Source organism: Vulpes vulpes, chromosome 2 (assembly GCF_048418805.1).
Source record: "Vulpes vulpes isolate BD-2025 chromosome 2, VulVul3, whole genome shotgun sequence".
NCBI classification, from domain to species: Eukaryota; Metazoa; Chordata; class Mammalia; order Carnivora; family Canidae; genus Vulpes; species Vulpes vulpes.
The window spans coordinates 76,549,994-76,565,504 of record NC_132781.1 but is presented as its reverse complement, the minus strand read 5'-3'; the positions used below and the strand labels follow the sequence as shown (position 1 = coordinate 76,565,504).

At 38.1% G+C, this 15,511-nt stretch overlaps 1 protein-coding gene and 1 pseudogene across 31 annotated transcripts in view; both read right to left on the bottom strand.

Moving 5' to 3' along the window:
- Window positions 1-15,511, bottom strand: part of CLOCK (clock circadian regulator) — a 142,411-nt gene that overhangs the window by 120,595 nt on the left and 6,305 nt on the right. The window lies entirely within an intron of this gene.
- On the bottom strand, window positions 7,818-7,927 carry LOC112923723 (U4 spliceosomal RNA; annotated as a pseudogene).

The window sequence follows — 15,511 nt, the reverse complement described above, 5'->3', positions numbered from 1 at the left end:
TTATTAATTGGTTTAAATATTTGGCAGCTCCCACATTCGGGGCATATATATTGAGGATTGTTAAGTCCTCTTGTTGGATAGATCCTTTGAGTATGAGATAGTGTCCCTCTTCATCTCTCACTATAGTCTTCAGGGTAAATTTTAATTTATCTGATATAAGGATGGCTACCCCTGCTTTCTTTTGAGGACCATTTGAATGGTAAATGGTTCTCCAACCTTTTATTTTCAGGTTGTACGTGTCCTTCTGTCTAAAATGAGTCTCTTGTAGACAGCAAATAGATGGGTCCTGCTTTTTTATCCAGTCTGAAACCCTGCGCCTTTTGATGGGGTCATTAAGCCCGTTCACGTTCAGAGTTACTATTGATAGATATGAGTTTAGTGTCATCATATCTATTCAGTCCTTGTTTTTGTGGATTGTTCCACTGAACTTCTTCTTAAAGGGGAATTTTAAGAGTCCCCCTTAAAATTTCTTGCAGAGCTCGTTTGGAGGTTACATATTCTTTCAGTTCCTGCCTGTCTTGGAAGCTCTTTATCTCTCCTTCCATTTTGAATGAGAGCCTTGCTGGATAGAGTATTCTTGGTTGCATGTTCTTCTCATTTAGGACCCTGAATATATCCTGCCAGCCCTTTCTGGCCTGCCAGGTCTCTGTGGAGAGGTCTGCTGTTACCCTAATATTCCTCCCCATAAAAGTCAGGGACTTTTTTTCTCTTGCTGCTTTAAGGATCTTCTCCTTACCTTTGGAATTTGCAAGCTTCACTATTAAATGTCGAGGTGTTGATCGGGTTTTGCTGATTTTAGGGGGGGATCTCTCTATTTCCTGGATCTGAATGCCTGTTTCCCTTCCCAGATTCGGAAAGTTTTCAGCTAGGATTTGTTCAAATACATATTCTGGCCCTCTGGCCCTTTCGGCGCCCTCGGGAACCCCAATTAAACGTAGGTTTTTCTTCCTCAGGCTGTCATTTATTTCCCTTAATCTATCCTCATGGTCTTTTAATTGCCTGTCTCTTTTTTCCTCAGTTTCCCTCTTTGCCATCAACTTGTCTTCTATGTCACTCACTCGTTCTTCCACCTCGTCAAGCCTCGTCGTTAGGACTTCTAGTTTGGATTGTATCTCATTTAATTGATTTTTAATTTCTGCCTGATTGGATCTAAATTCTGCAGTCATGAAGTCTCTTGAGTCCTTTATGGTTTTTTCTAGAGCCACCAGTAGCTGTATAATAGTGCTTCTGAATTGGCTTTCTGACATTGAATTGTAATCCAGATTTTGTAACTCTGTGGGAGAGAGGGCTGCTTCTGATTCTTTTTTTTGAGGTGAGGTTTTCCTTCTAGTCATTTTGCTCAGTGCAGAGTGGCCAAAAACAAGTTGTATTGGGAAACGGAGAAAAAGAGAGAGAAGGAAAGAAAAGAGAAAAAGAAAAAAGAGGAAGAAGAAAAAAAAAGGGGAAAAAGAGAAGAAAAAGAGAAAGAAAAAGAAAGGAGAAAAAAGAAAAAAAAGGGGGGGTTGGGTGGGGGAAGCAATCAGAAATCAAGAAGAAAGAAAGAAAAAAAAAAGCACAAAACAAAACAAAAACAAAAAAAAAAAAACAAAAAAAAAAAAACAAAACAAAAAAACCACGGGGGAGTATCTTCCGATTCTGTATACTTTAAGTCCCTTGACTTCCCCTGGAACTGGTCCGTCTCCTTGGTCTTCTGGGGGAGGGGCCTGCTGTGCTGATTCTCAGGTGTTAGCACTTGGGGGAGCTGCTCTGCCCCTGGCTGGTGCAGGGCTCAGTGGGGGTTGTTCACCCCGTGAGGCCCCGGGAGGAAGCCACAGTGGCGGGGGCAGCTCTGGGACCCTGGAGTCAGCTCCCGCAGTAGCTCCGGGGCTCTCCGTCTGCAGGGCCTGGGGGCTCCCGGGCGGGGCCGCTGATCTGCTCAGCTCGGGGCAGGAGCGTCCTCGCTGTCCTGGGCCCTCCCGGCCTCTGCCTGTCCCGGGGGGAGGCCGGATCCTGGGCTGTGTCCCGGCGCCCTGTGCTCCGCAGCCTGCGCTGTTGGATTCGCGCTCCCGGCGGTGCAGCCCCCTCCGTGGAGCCGCCGCCCAAGCCCCTCCGAGCTGTTCCTGGAGCCGCCGCCCGAGCCCCTCCGAGCTGTTCCCGGAGCCGCCCCACCCCCTCCGCGGAGCTTCTTCCTCCGCCCGAGCCGCCGCCGCCGAGCTGCTCCCGGAGCCACGCAGCCCCCTCCGCGGAGCCGCCGCCCGAGCCCCTCCGAGATGTTCCCGGAGCCCTGCAGCCCCCTCCGCGGAGCCGCCGCCCGAGCCCCTCCAAGCTGTTCCCGGAGCCGTGCAGCCCCCTCCGCGGAGCTTCTTCCTCCGCCCGAGCCGCCGCCACCGAGCTGCTCCCGGAGCCGCGCAGCCGCCGCCCGAGCCCCTCCGAGATGTTCCCGGAGCCCTGCAGCCCCCTCCGCGGAGCCGCCGCCCGAGCCCCTCCAAGCTGTTCCCGGAGCCGTGCAGCCCCCTCCGCGGAGCTTCTTCCTCCGCCCGAGCCGCCGCCGCTGAGCTGTTCCCGGAGCCCCGCAGCCCCCTCCGCGGAGCCGCCGCCCGAGCCCCTCCGAGCTGCTCCGGGTCCCGCCGAGCGCTGCAGCCCTTAGGGAGCTCGGCGCATCTCCCGGGGCGCGGTTCCTCTGTTACTGTCCCAGGGAGCCCGAGGGCATCCCCGCCTTTCTGGGGATCCTGCTCCAATTCCCGGGGAGCCCCTTTCCGCGGGGAAGGTTGGTGCAGCTCCTGCTCCTCCGGGACGGGGCTCTCCTGTCCTGGGGACACTCGCCCCGGCCTCAGCCCGGCTCCTCCCGGGGCCCCTCCCCCTTGGAGGCCTTTTGTGTCTTTATTTCTTTTTCCCCGTCTTCCTACCTGATAGAAGCGTGAACTCTTCTCACTGTAGCGTTCCGGCTGGTCTCTCTTTAAATCTCAGGCCGAATTCGTAGATTTTCAGGATGATTGGATGGTTTTCTAGGTAATTTGTTGAGGACAGGTGACCTGGAGACCCTACTCTGCCGCCATCTTGCCCCTCCGATCTGGTTCTTGTTTTTTTTTTGTTTTTTTTTTTTTTTTAATTTTTTTTTTAATTTTTATTTATTTATGATAGTCACACAGAGAGAGAGAGAGAGAGTCAGAGACACAGGCAGAGGGAGAAGGAGGCTCCATGCACCGGGAGCCCGACGTGGGATTCGATCCCAGGTCTCCAGGATCGCGCCCTGGGCCAAAGGCAGGCGCCAAACCGTTGCGCCACCCAGGGATCCCTGGTTCTTGTTTTTTAATCCAGTCAGCCACTCTAGGACTTTTGATTGGAAAATTTAACCCATTTGCATTAATATAATTACTGATAGGTAAAAACTTACTAATGCCATCTTACTGTTTTATTTCATGTAGTCCCCTCATTCCTTTCTTCCACTTTTGTGGTCTTTGTGAACTAATTTTCTGTAGTACTACGTTTTGATTCCCTTCTCTATCTTCTGTGAATGTACTGCAGGTTTTGCTCTGTGGTTGCCACAAGGCTTACATAAAATATCTTATAAGAGACTGTTACTAAGCTAACAACTTTGATCACATTCAAAAACTCCATTCTTTTGTGGACATTGCTGCTATGAACATCGGGATGCAAGTATCCCGGCATTTCACTACATCAGTATCTTTGCGGTAAATACCCAGTAGTACAACTGCTGGATCATAGGGTAGCTCTATTTTTAACTTCTTGAGGAACCTCTACACTGTTTTCCAAAGTGGCTGTACCAGTTTGCATTCCGACCAACAGTGCAAAAGGGTTCCCCTTTCTCAACATCCTCTCCAACATTTGTTGTTTCCTGTCTTGTTAATTTAAGCCATTCTCATTGGTGTGAGGTGGTATCTCACTGTGGTTTTGATTTGTATTTCCCTGATGGCAAGTGATGCAGAGCAGTTTTTCAGTGCTTGTTGGCCATGTGTAGGTCTTTCTGGAGCAACTTCTGTTCATGCCTTCTCCCATTTCATGATTGGATTCTTTGTTTCTTGGGTGTTGAATTTGGTAAATTCTTTATAGATCTTGGATATTGGATACTAGCCCTTTATCTAATTATCTAATTTGCAAATATCTTCTCCCATTCTGTAGGTTGTCTTTTAGTTGTGTTGACTATTTTGCCATGCAGAAGCTCTTTATCTTAAGTCCCAATAGTTCATTTTTGCTTTTGTTTCCCTTGCCTCCATAGATGTATCTTGCAAGAACTTGCTGCAATGTCCATAACAGCCAAACTGTGAAAGGAGCCACAATGTCCTTCAACAGATGAATGGATAGGGATCCCTGGGTGGCGCAGCGGTTTGGCGCCTGCCTTTGGCCCAGGGCGCGATCCTGGAGACCCGGGATCGAATCCCACATCGGGCTCCCGGCGCATGGAGCCTGCTTCTCCCTCTGCCTGTGTCTCTGCCTCTCTCTTTCTCTCTGTATGACTATCATAAATAAATAAAAAAATTTAAAAAAAAAAAAAAAAAAAAGAATATGTGGCATGCATATATATACACAGACACACACACATATATATATATGTACATACAATTTATACACAATAGAATATTATTCAGCCATTAGAAGAGATAAATACCCACCATTTGCTTCAACGTGGATGGAACTGGAGGGTATTATGCTGAGTGAAATAAGTCAATCGGAGGACAATCATCATATGGCTTCACTCAAACGTGGAATATAAGAAATAGTGAAAGGAATTATAAGGGAAAGGAGGGGAAATGAATGGGAAAAATTGGAGAGGGAGACTAACCATGAGAGACTCCTCTCGTAAACAAAGGAAGGGGAGGTGGGTGGGGGGAATAGGGTAACTGGGTGACAGGTACTGAGGAGGGCACTTGATAGGATGAGCACTGGGTATTATATGGTGGCAAACTGAATTTAAATTAAAAAATGTAAAAATTAAAAAACTATAAAAAGTTAAAAAAAAACACTCCATTCTTTCATGCCCCTCTCCCATATTTTGTTTTTGATACTGAATTTACTTTTTATATGTGTCCTTATAAACTACTGCAGCTATGGTTTTTAATAATTTTGCCTTCTAACTAAACCTTTATATCACTAGTTAAATGATTATCACATTATATTGTAAAGAATACTCTGAATTTGATTTTATACTTACCTTTACCAACATGTTCTGTAATTTTATAAGGTTTTACATTACTAAGTAGCATCTTTTCATTTCAGCTTGAAGAACTCTCAGCACTTCTTATACGTCAGGTCTAGTGGTGACACTCTCAACTTTTTGTCTATTTGGGAAAGTCTTTAGCTCTCCTACAATCTTGGACAATTTTTCTGGTAGAATTTTCCTGGTTGGCAGGCTTTTCCTTTTGGGACTGAATAGATCATCCCACTTTCACCTGGCTCAAAGTTTCTGCTGAGAAATCTGCTGATAACCTTACAGGGGCTCCCTTATATGGGAGCAATTTTTCCCCCCTTGATGCTTCTAAATTTTATGTTTGACTGTAGACAGTCTTAGTACAATGTCTTGGAGAAGATTTTGGTTTGAAATTTGGGAGGACCTATTCGTTTCATGAACTTAGATGGCCAAATCTCTCCCTAGATTTGGGAAGTACTTAGCCATTATTCCTTTAAAAATTAGCATTGTGTTCCTTTCTTCCTCTCTTCCTCCAGGATTTCAATAACACATAGCTTAATAGCATCTCATGAACATTTCATGGGCATTCTTCACTCTTTTTCATTCCCTTTTACTATTGCTCTGATTACATATTAAATGACCTTTGGTCTTCTTCTAATTCTTTTTTCTCCTTGGTGAAATCTACTGTTGAATCTATGGGAATCTTCAGTTCAATCACTATATTCTTTAACTCTAGGATTTCTGTTTATTTTAATGGTTTCTATTTATTTTTTGATTTTTGAGAATTTGCTGTGTAATGCTACTCCTCCAAGCTAAGTGTTTATACTTAATCCCAATATGTTTAATTTTCTTATTTATATGTAAAGCTTACTTGAATGTCAAACTACAGTATATTGGTAATTTCAGAGTGTCAAGTTCTAAAAACTAGCATAGCCAGTCTATCTGGGAAACAAATACTGTATCCATTCAACAAGTGACACTGTCTTGATTTAGTATGCCTAAATGTTTTCAAGTAATATTCTCAGATTACAGGGCAAAACTTATTTTATTTTTCACCCTGACCTTACCTATATTTCCTAATAGTGACTTTATAGAAAAGAGGTAATAATATATTTTGAAAAAATGTAACTACAGTTTTGAATAAATTATGTTCTACAAAGTGGTACCTTAAATAGTAACCAATATTTTCTTTATACTAGTAAAAATTTCTAATTATTTGTCTTATGTCCTTATTAAAGATGTCATTCCTATATTCAAAATATTCCTAGAAATTCCAAAAGAGAAAATGCCTTGAAATATTTCATAAACCTTTAAAGGCTATGAGTACACATTTTGACTTTTATTTCCTGACCCACTTAAATGTGCTTTTGTTGTTAAATAAATTTAATGTATTTAAATTAAAATCTTAAAGTGTTCTCAATCTTTTATTGACTACTGAAATCAAAATTAAGTATTTTTGTCAAGTAAAGATAAGCAGTATATGCCCATCACAGAACTATTTGCTATCTTCATGACCAGAAGAGACAACTAGGTTACTGATGCCCCCCCCAAATTTATACTTTCAGTATAAACTGTAATTAAATCTTGAGAGAACTAGAGTGTTTTTCACTTTATACAAAGAAATGAAATCATACTTATTATTTATTGGAAAAGAAACTATTGTACAAGACAGTTTTTAGGGTGTTTTTATTTATCCTACCAGTTTCTTAAAACTTACATATTATTGATGTAATACATATACATGGTTTAAAAAAAAAAAAAGTACAAAAAGGCTTATAATGGGAAGGCAGGGATCCCTGGGTGGCACAGCGGTTTGGCGCCTGCCTTTGGCCCAGGGCGCGATCCTGGAGACCTGGGATCGAATCCCACGTCGGGCTCCCGGTGCAAGGAGCCTGCTTCTCCCTCTGCCTATGTCTCTGCCTCTCTCTCTCTCTGTGACTATCAAAAATAAATAAAAATTAAAAAAAAAAAAATGGGAAGGCAGCCTGCCTAACTGCTACAAAAGAACAATCACTTTCACCTATTTTTTGTACTTCACTTATTTTTATATTTATCTTCATAATTATAGATAACAACCCTGTCTTTATTATTAACATCAAAATTACATCTATTGACTCCGTGTTATGAAAGAGAACGATTTAGTTCACTTATATTATCTTCAATCTGCATTCTTTTCTCCTCATTCCAAAATCAACCAATCCTATTGAGGCATGTGAGAGTAAATGCTGAATTTAACTTTTATTACATGTTAATTGCTAGATGTAGCTACTAGCTACCATAATAGATTGGCACCTCTATATTACTCCTATATTTTGGCATGTATTAAGGTTTTCTTTATAATCTAGTATTATAATCAAGTTTTGTATATGTTCAATAGGCGCTTGAGAAGAAGGTACTGTGTCTGTTTTCAAGGTAGAATTCAGTTTGTCCATCAAATTCTGCTTAGTAATTGGGGTATTTAGGTGTTCTATTGCCTTAAGGTTTTGTTCATTTTATACACTATGGTCTGTCTACCATTTATGGTTTTTGTGAATAAATCTCTGGTATGTTTTTTGCCTTTTGAATATTAATGTTTTAAATTATGATTTTTACAGATATTTAGTACTTCATCATAAAATAAATGTTAAATTCAGAGTACTCATCTTTGTGTTGCTTAATTTCACCCTCTTTATATTTTACAGAATGCCTGTTACTTTTAACAAGGTTTCGATTATTATACTAATGGACATCTTTATAATCAATTAGCAATAACCGTACCTTGGATAAACCTCATTGGCTACGATACTGCCACTGCACAAAGCTACATCTTTAAAATTCTACTCACGTAAAACAAACTTAGTCCTCTATTTCTTCACATTACCTTTTAGTTCTCTACTATGAGATATGATACAATGTCTTTATTTTTCTTCCTCCCTTTCTCATCCTAGATTTCAACCAACCACATTATCTTTCTTACTGTTTACCTCTCTACCGTAAGGTATACTTCTATGACTACATTTATTGATTCTAAGTGCTATCGACTCCTAGTTATTTCACAGGGGTTAATTAGCATACTTAGCACACCTACTTAAGCTACCCCATTCTTTCCCCTTTTCCTTCTGAAATTGTTAGTTGTTTCATTATTCATGTATGTAGCAGACTAAGGGCTGCTCAAATACAGACTTCTCAATGAAGACTTCTCTGTTCACCCTATTTAAAATTGTAAACCCTGTCCTACCTCCCTCACATTCATATACTACAACCCCCTACAGCCTGATGGGTTTTTCTCCAATAGTACTAATGACCATCTAATATACTTACTGGTTTCTCATCTAGCTTCCTCCAGTTGGAATATTAAGCTCCTCAAGGGCAGGACTTTTTGCCTACTTTGTTCAACTGCTGTAACACCAGCAACTAGAATGGTATCTGGCACACACTAGATGCTCAATAAGGCTTGCTGAATGAGCAAGATAAAGTACACTACTAAGAGGATATTAAAAAACTATAAAAGCAATGCTGAGAGAAACTACAGGCCTAAATGAATGGAGAGATTATACTGTGTTTGTGGATCAAAACACTCAGTAGTAAGATGTCATTTCTTTCTAAATTGATCTATAGAGTCAATATATCACAATGAACCGTAGACTTAAACACAAAAGCTAAAACTATAAAACTCCTGTAAGAAACATGAGAAAAATCTCTAGAGGTAGATAAATATTTCTTGAAGACAAAAAACTTAAAGCATAAAAGAACTGATATATTGTATTTCATCAAAATTTAAGACTTTTCAAAGACACCATTAAGAAAATAAAGGAAAGCACAGATTGGGAGGGAACTTTCACAATTCTAACATCTGATAAGGACTTCATATCAGAATATATTAGAGAAAAACAATCTTTTAGGTCTCCATAAGGAACCCATTTTTCTAAATGGTCAAAATATTTGAGCAGACACTTCACAAAATATAGGAATGACCAATAAGCACATGAAAACATGCTCAATATCATTAGTCATTAGAAAAATGCTAATTGAGGGACACCTGGGTCTCTCAGTAGTTGAACATCTGCCTCTGGCTCAGGGCATGATCCCGAGGTCCCAAGATCAAGTCCCGCATCATGTTCCCCACAGGAAGCCTGCTTCTCCTTCTGCCTGTGTCTCTGCCTCCCTATCTCTCGTGAATAAATAAATAAAATCTTTAAAAAAAAAAAAAAAAGAAAAATGCAAATTGAAACCACAATGAGATATACAATTACACAACCACTAAAATGGCTGGAACTTAAGACAGTGACAATACCAAGTGTTGACAAAAATGTAGCAATGGAAATTCATACATTTCTGAGGAGGATGTAAGTATACAGCCATCTGAGAAAAGTTTGATGGTATCTTATAAAGCTAAACATGCAACCCAGCAATTCCATTCCTAGATGTCTGCCCAGGTGAAAACCCATGTCCAAAATGTTTAGCAGTTTTGTTCATCAAGGCCAGAAGTTGGAAGCAATTCAAATGTCCACCAACTGATAATTATAAAAAAATTATTTCATATTCCATAAAATGAAATAGTATTCAGCCATAAAAAGAAATAAACTATTGACAAAGAATTATCAAAAGCATTATAATAAATGCAGGCCAGACCCAGAAGACAACATATAGTATGATTCCTTTTATATCACATTTGCAGAAAAGGCAAAACTATATCAATAGAAAACAGATTAGTGGTTGCCAGGGGAGAGAGAATTTTTCAGGATAAGAATTTTCTGTATCTTGATTGTGGTGATAGGTACAAGAATGCATCTGTGAAAACTCAATCACGTGTATACTTAACATTGAGTGAATTTTAACATATATAAATAAAGCTGAGTTTTAAGGAGTAACCTAGGTCAGAAACTAAAATCCAACTACCTTATAATAAAATACTTAACACAAGGGGCAGCCCGGGTGGCGCAGTGGTTTAGCGCCGCCTGCAGCCCGGGCTGTGATTCTGGAGACCCGGGGTCGAGTCCCACATCAGGCTCCCTGAGTGGAGCCTGCTTCTCCCTCTGCCTGTGTTTCTGCCTGCCTCTCTCTCTCTCTCTCTCTCTCTGTGTGTGTGTGTGTGTGTGTGTGTGTGTGTGTCTCTCATGAATAAATAAAATCTTAAAAAAATAAAATAAAATAAAATACTTAACACAAAATAGCTCATGAAAATTAAGTATTCTGTGTAGCTTTAAAAAATAAGTTGTCCACATCCAGGTAAGATAGAATAGCTTACAGCAGGCCAATATTCTTGCTGAGAACTAGAAAAGCTAAATAAGTTACAAAAATCCTATTCTTATAAGGCAGAAGATGTGGAAAGATGGAGGACAAGAAGATGTGGAAAGATGGAAAACAAGAGAATCTGGGTATTTCCTGATTATGAGAATGGGCTGGAGGCTGAAAACAAATTTCTGTGCAGAACACTGATGCTAAAGGATCGAGAACTCAAAAGAGCTTTTGGTGTTCACACAAGGGCTGGAGTAACAAAACTGGAAGACTGCAGGGACTTTTAAGATCAAAGCTACTATCTCTGCCAGGACATCAGCTTAATTTTAAAACTATATAGAGTAAAAAGACTAAATAGTTAACTGAAAAACTGAAAAGCAAAGTGAAATTTCCCACCTTTGGCACTGCTAAGAGGACAAAGACCACCAGGCTTTGAAGTGAAAGTCCTGGAAGTCCACACTGTACAAAACAGGCAAATAAGAAGAAGAGTATCATCAAATTACTAAAATAGCAACCTAGCCTCCATATAAATTAAGATGACTGGCTCCCTACTCTACCTGCCTAGGAGAAAAAGTGAACTCTGCCTGACAAAACATACTCAGTAATGTTTATTTTGTTTTTAATCACAATGTCTGGCATTCAAGAAAAACTTATAAATCAACCAACTTGACCTAATTGACATTTATATAACATCAGCCAGTAACAGCAGGATATATATTCATTTTCAAATGCACATGGAACATTGACCAAGATAGACTAACTGAGCCATAAAACGAATCTCAATATAACTAAAAGTTCCAAGTCATATAAAGTATGTCCTCTCGGATCCCTGGGTGGCTCAGTGGTTTAGCGCCTGCCTTTCGCCCAGGGCATGATCCTGGAGACCTGGGATTGAGTCCCACGTCGGGCTCCCTGCATGGAGGCTGCTTCTCCCTCTGTGTCTCTGCCTCTCTCTGTGTCTCTCATGAATAAATAAATAAATAATCTTTTAAAAAAATAAAGTATGTCCTCTCATCACAATGAAACTAACTTAAAAACAGAAAGTTTTTAAGTTAAATTCTGAAAAATCCTCAAATATCTAAAAACTAACACCCTTCTAAATAATTTATTGGTCAAAGATGACATCAAAAAGCAGATCAGGGGATCCCTGGGTGGCACATCGGTTTGGCGCCTGCCTTTGGCCCGGGGCGCGATCCTGGAGACCCGGGATCGAATCCCACGTCGGGCTCCCGGTGCATGGAGCCTGCTCCTCCCTCTGCCTGTGTCTCTGGCTCTGTCTCTCCTTCTATCTCTCAAGAATAAATAAATAAAATCTTTAAAAAAAAAACAAACAGCAGATCAGAGACTATTTTGAGCTGAATGAAAATGGAAAAAATATATATATATATAAAATTTGTAAGCAATATTTAGAGGGAAGTTTATACCACACCTGGGGATGGACAGGGGAGGAATGCAGACAGGGAATCGATGACCTCAGCTTGTACCCGAAGAAACTGGAAACAGAAAACAAACTAAAACTAAAAAACTAAACTTTAACTAAAAAGTTAAAGAAAATAATAAAGTTCAGAACAGAGGTAGGAAATAAACAAACCGAGAAAATTGGCTAAACCTAAAGCAGTTTCTTTGAGAACCTTAATAAAATTAATAAATCTCTAGCCAGACTGATCAAGTGAAAAAAAGATACAGATTACCCAAGTCAAAAATGATACTGAATCTCTACAGATTGCAGATTTAACTATAAATCTTAAATATATAAATTTTAATATATATAAAAAATATATAAAATCTTATAAATTTTAAATACAGAACTGTAGGTTCTGTATTTAAAAGATAATAAGATTACCAACAAATTCTACAACATAGATGAAATGGACAAGTTCCTTCAGAAACTCAGCATGCATATGAAGAGCTGGAAACATACAACCACACAACCAATAACCAACAGAAAAACAAATCCTATAAGCAGAGCAGATGATGCAGATATTGGAATCAACAAACATTTAAACAACTAATCAGTATATTCAAGAGAACTCAAGTATTAGAAATCTATAAAATAGAATTAAATTGTTCTAACACTCAAAATTACAATGTAAAATTAAGAATACAATAAATCAGTTTCAACAAAAGAGAAACTAGTTTTACTAATGGAAGAAGGGTGAACAGAAGATATCAAGTGAAACACTGAGAAGAATTTTAAGAGATGTGTGGAACATTATCATTGACTTATATCATGTCTAAATGAGAATCTGAAAAAGAGGGAAGGAAACAGAAGCAATATTTGAAGAGGAATAACAGAATATCCTCAAATTAAAAGACATCAAACTACTAATTCAAATAGCTGAATGAACATAAAGCAAAACACAAAGAAAACCACACCTCAACACATCATAGTCAAAAAGCTAAAATACTAAAAAGAGAAAGTCTTAAAAGTAGTCAAAGAAAAATAAAAGATTATCAGCAAGATTATAAGGTAATAATTACTTTCAATAAGACTAGAAGTGGACTTCAATAAAAAGCCAGAAGACAACAAAACATTTTTTAATAAAGAAAAAAAATAACTACCAACTTAGATTTCTATATTCAGTAAAAAAAAAAAAAAAAAAATCTTCAAAAAAGAATGTGAAATTAAGACTATCTCAAAAAAAAAATCATTGTAGGTAGATTAGTATTAAATATACTAAAGGAAGCTATTCAAACAAAAGGAAAATGATCCCAGAAAGAAGCACACAAAGACAGGAAGGAAGAAACCTAGAAAGAGTAAGTATTAACAAAAATTGGCTGTCTAAAATATGGAGTTTAAAATCTGCACAAATTATAGAACAATAATAATACAAAAAGGTTGGAGGAGGAGTTAAAAATTAAACTCGCATTATTGCAGAATGGTAGAAGCAGTCATTTGTACTATAATATTAAGTATACTAGTTATAATCTCTGGAACAACCACTAAAAATATAAGAATATATAACTCACAACCAAATAGTAGGAAAAACAGAATAAAAATAACTTATTAACTCAAAAGAAAGCAAAACAGAGAGATAAAAAGGAATGCAAAGCAGATGATTCAAAGAAGTCAAAGTTGATGGTAGTAGCAAACTTAGAAAAAAAAGAATTAACTAAATACTCAAAGTAAAAGACTAACACTTGATTAAAATAATGATAATCTGTATTTATTCACAAAGACATCCAGTACACATAAAAAAAAGTTTACAGAACTACAAATATTCCACTTACTATAAAATTGCAACACACACACACACAAATGCCTCAGAAAATACTGGAAAAAAAAAGTTTTTAATTGGGCTCATCCCTGAGATTTTAGGTGGTTTTTTTCATCATAGATTTTCTTTGTAATTTTTGGCACTTAATTCTTTTCTAAGGAACAAGACTCATTTTTACAAAAACCACAACACTTTTCAAAAGAAAAAATTAGTTTACAAATTTTATTTCAAAAGAAAAATTAGTTTACAAATTTTAATGATCAGTTCCAACAAGATTACAGACTTACAGAAAAAGAATGATCAAGTCTAAAAAGAAGTTAATATAAACTTACTTCATGCAATAAAAGTCTAATCTTGAAACTAAGAAATCTTTATAATTATAAATACATTATTATATTATCACCATTTCTGATGGAGACAAAAATTATCAGGTAAGAGTTGGAAACAGATTTTCCCACTAATGGTTTGCTCACTTCACTTCTTGCTCCTAATAAAAATCTTTGATATTTCTATTGTATTATAAAGTTGTAAAACAAAATTTAAGTACTAACATTTTTCATTTTAATCTGTGAGTTTCCTAAATAACTTTTCCTAATATTACCTCAACTAAAATCTAAGTTTCAACACAGAAGAAAACCAGTTACCAGTTTTCATGAATCAAAACTTGACAAAGGACTTCAAAGAAATAGAAAATACCATGCATCTTGGAAATATGTTCTAGTAACTTTATTATTCTAAGTCACATAAAAAGAGAAGCACTCCAAACTCTACATAAAAACTAAACTCTAAGGGCAGCCTGGGTGGCTCAGCAGTTTAGCGCCGCCTTCAGCCCAGGGTGTGTTCCTGGAGACCTGGGATCTAGTCCCTTGTCAGGCTCCCTGCAAGGAGCCTGCTTTTCCCCCTGCCTCTCTTCCTGTGTCTCTCATAAATAAATAAAATCTTTAAAAACAAAACAAAACAAAAAACTAAACTCTAAGCAACTTCTTTAAATATATTTCAATTGGGAGTGGGGGGGTGGAGGGGGTAAGAGCCTTGTCTGGTATACACTTTGAAAATAACAAAACCGGAATAACCACTAACATTTATTGACCACTTAACTATGTAATATAATGCTCTTTGTTCTAAGTAATTTCCATGTGTTGTCTCATTTAATCTTCAAATCACATTATAAACTAGTATTATCTTCCTTTTATAAATGAGAAATTGAGGTAACATTTGTCCAAGGTCCTACAGCCATCTAGCAGTAAAGCCAGGATCTGAATGCCCCAAGCAGGCTAGCTCTAGAACCTTGCTCTCGTGATCATCACGCCACGCTATCAATGTAAGTCATTAAGGCCTTGTTAAAGTAGTGCTGTCTTTGTCATTAAGTTTCAGGCAATAAACAAGCTTTACTTAGAATAAAACCAGATATTTTAATTATCTGGTCACATCACTGAGAAAATAAAACTAAAAACTTCTACTCATGCTAGAGAAAAAAGTAAAAAGGAGTCACTATCAAAAGTATATTCATCAAACCTGAGAAACTTCCAAAAATAGACCAGAGAAGACATACTAAAAATTGAACTTTAAGTAAGAGCTCACCTATTTTCTCTTAAAAGTAATTTAACTTAGTTTATCCCCCAACTTAAACTGGAAGATACAGATATACCTAGGAGTAGAATAAAATGTCACAGAAATCCTATATAAAGCTAATGTCAATTTGGGGGTGATGAAGGATTCTTTCTTGGTATTTAGATTTTCCTTTTAAGGAAGTGTTTTGGAGCAATCAAAAAAACCTCTCTGTTGAACTTCATTTTAATGTGTACAGACTACTTCCCCACCCTACTTAGAAAGCCTATTCTAGAATACTGTTATTCAAAAGATTTACGCTCATAAAATGCAAAGTTAGATTAATACAATTCAAAGCAAAACATACTTTAGGAATAAAATAACATTATAAAAATCTTGGGTT